Raw genomic sequence first — 2186 nt, 5'->3', positions numbered from 1 at the left:
GATTAAAGTATGATCTCTTTCTGGAATAATGAGGCAGCACCACAGCTGGTAAAAATCAGAATAGCTCCATGGACATAAACATGCAAAAGCAACTTACACTTGCCTCCTCAGATGTCTTCTCAGGTGTCCCACTCGAGCCTCTGTTTGCCACAGCTACACACTCGAGCTGGAACAAGGCACTGTTCAGAGACAGCTTCTCCAGGCAAGGAAACCACCACTTCAGAAAAACAGGCTTCATGTTTATGTGTATTGTAAAGACAATAAACACCACTGTCTTTTGTTAGTAATGGTATCTCTCATCATAGTGTTTGGCTTTCAATTCACTGACAGAGCCTAAGGCTTCAGAAGACCAAAGGGACGGTTGTGACCGCAGTCCCCAGCTTCTCATAACCAAGGCCAGAATATTTCACCCAGTAAACCTTGTATCCATCCCTTTTGCCAGCCTTGAGCTGGAGACTCTATGGTAGAGACCACAGCAAGCTTGCTACGTTGTTTAAGTGGTTATGAACGTTCTCTTTTAGATATGTACTTTTTCATTGGAATTTGTCTAATGCAAACCACCCATTTGTGTGTCATGAAGCCTTACCTCTTATTTTTTGAGTCCTAAATTCAGCGTGTTTATAACGTATTCCAGAGTGCACTCTTGCTGTGCGTTTGTGAAATGTCTGTGCTCTGCAGGTCATGAACATTTTGAATTAGAATATGCAGCTATCATTTTGGTCAGCAGATGATGAAGATTTAAACGGGTAAACACTGGTGTGCTTTCCAACCTGATAAGCATGACTGATAGCTGCACCTCACCCAGAAAGAAGCATCAGCAACAAGTGGCACTAATTTAGGTATTTCACAGGGCAGCAAGATACCTTTGGCTTTGATTTTTATTTCTTCTGAAACTGTTGTGTATGGTCCATCTCCTCAGAGTTAATGTTGATGACAGTTTAAATGACCGAGAGTTTTACTGCTGTAGTTGTATTACGAATTATTTTTCCCCCTGTTCTAATTTAGAATCCAAACCACTCCCCTCCAAAACAAACAAACAGACAAACAAACAAACAAAGAACCAAAACAAAACAAACCCTCTTACAGCTTTGCTGCTTAACTGGAGCTTCTCTAGGCTCTCGTAGAGGAGATATACTGTTGGTAGCAGATCAGAGTTTTCCCCCCCTTTCTACCTGCACTCCGATCTCCCAAACAAGCTTAAAAGGAAATCCCCTACTCATGTCAAGGCTTTACGGCAACCTCAGTGCCAGGTAAGTTTCCATTTTGCTGAATCAGCAGCCTAGGAGGAGGTGATCTAATAGTTCCTGCTGCCAGGACGAGGAGGTTCCGTCTTACCCTTTCCCCTCCTGGCTGTGCATTCCCACTGCTCGCCCTGCGCTGGTTCTAAGCCTGCTTATGCTGCCTTTGGTGATCTGACTCAGCTCATTAACGCAGCAAAAAACAAGTGGATGGTTTTCTGCGGGGCGGCAGCGAGATGTTGGAGTGACTCACCTGCTCTGATGAAATCACGGCCATTGTTATTAGCAGACCATATTCTGCCGATAACAGGCAAATAGCTGCTATCACATTGGCAAGATAAACAGATATAGAGCTACAGAGAGCTGATTCTTTGTTGCCACACATCCCTTTTATTCACACCTCTGCCAAGTGAGTGTGAAAAGCTGCTAATTCAGAACGAGCTACACCTCTATTCAGCTCCGATGAAAGCGACTCCATAAGGGGCAGAAGAAAGGGCAGCTTCCCAATCCCTTGGTGCTGGTAGTAAACTTGCTGTTGAAATTTTTTTTCTCCCTAAATGTTGATGAGACAAAAAGAAATGTTGACACAGTCTACTTTTAATTCAACATTTTGCAATCAAACTTCTGATGTCCTGCACCTGGTAGAAAACATCACTCATAAGAAGGGTCACCAAGCACTGGCTCCTGCTATTTGTTGTTATCTCTTGGCACTGCAGCAGGACCCTTCTTGGAATTTGACAAGGGAGAGGGACTGACAGTACCACAAGAAAGTTATGACACATTCAGTATGGCACAGACATAAAAGATATATTGCAAATGACCTCTAGATCAGTAAAGAATGTACCTACTATTTTTTGTGGTGTTTCTTTTTTCATTTCCTTATCCATGGTTGGATATAGTTATAGAATTCCTACATGTGCATGAATCACAGACATCACTGAAGGGTTT

This window comes from Pithys albifrons, chromosome 3 (genome assembly GCF_047495875.1).
Source record: "Pithys albifrons albifrons isolate INPA30051 chromosome 3, PitAlb_v1, whole genome shotgun sequence".
In the NCBI taxonomy this organism is placed as follows: domain Eukaryota; kingdom Metazoa; phylum Chordata; class Aves; order Passeriformes; family Thamnophilidae; genus Pithys; species Pithys albifrons.
Note: the sequence above shows the minus strand (reverse complement) of the source record.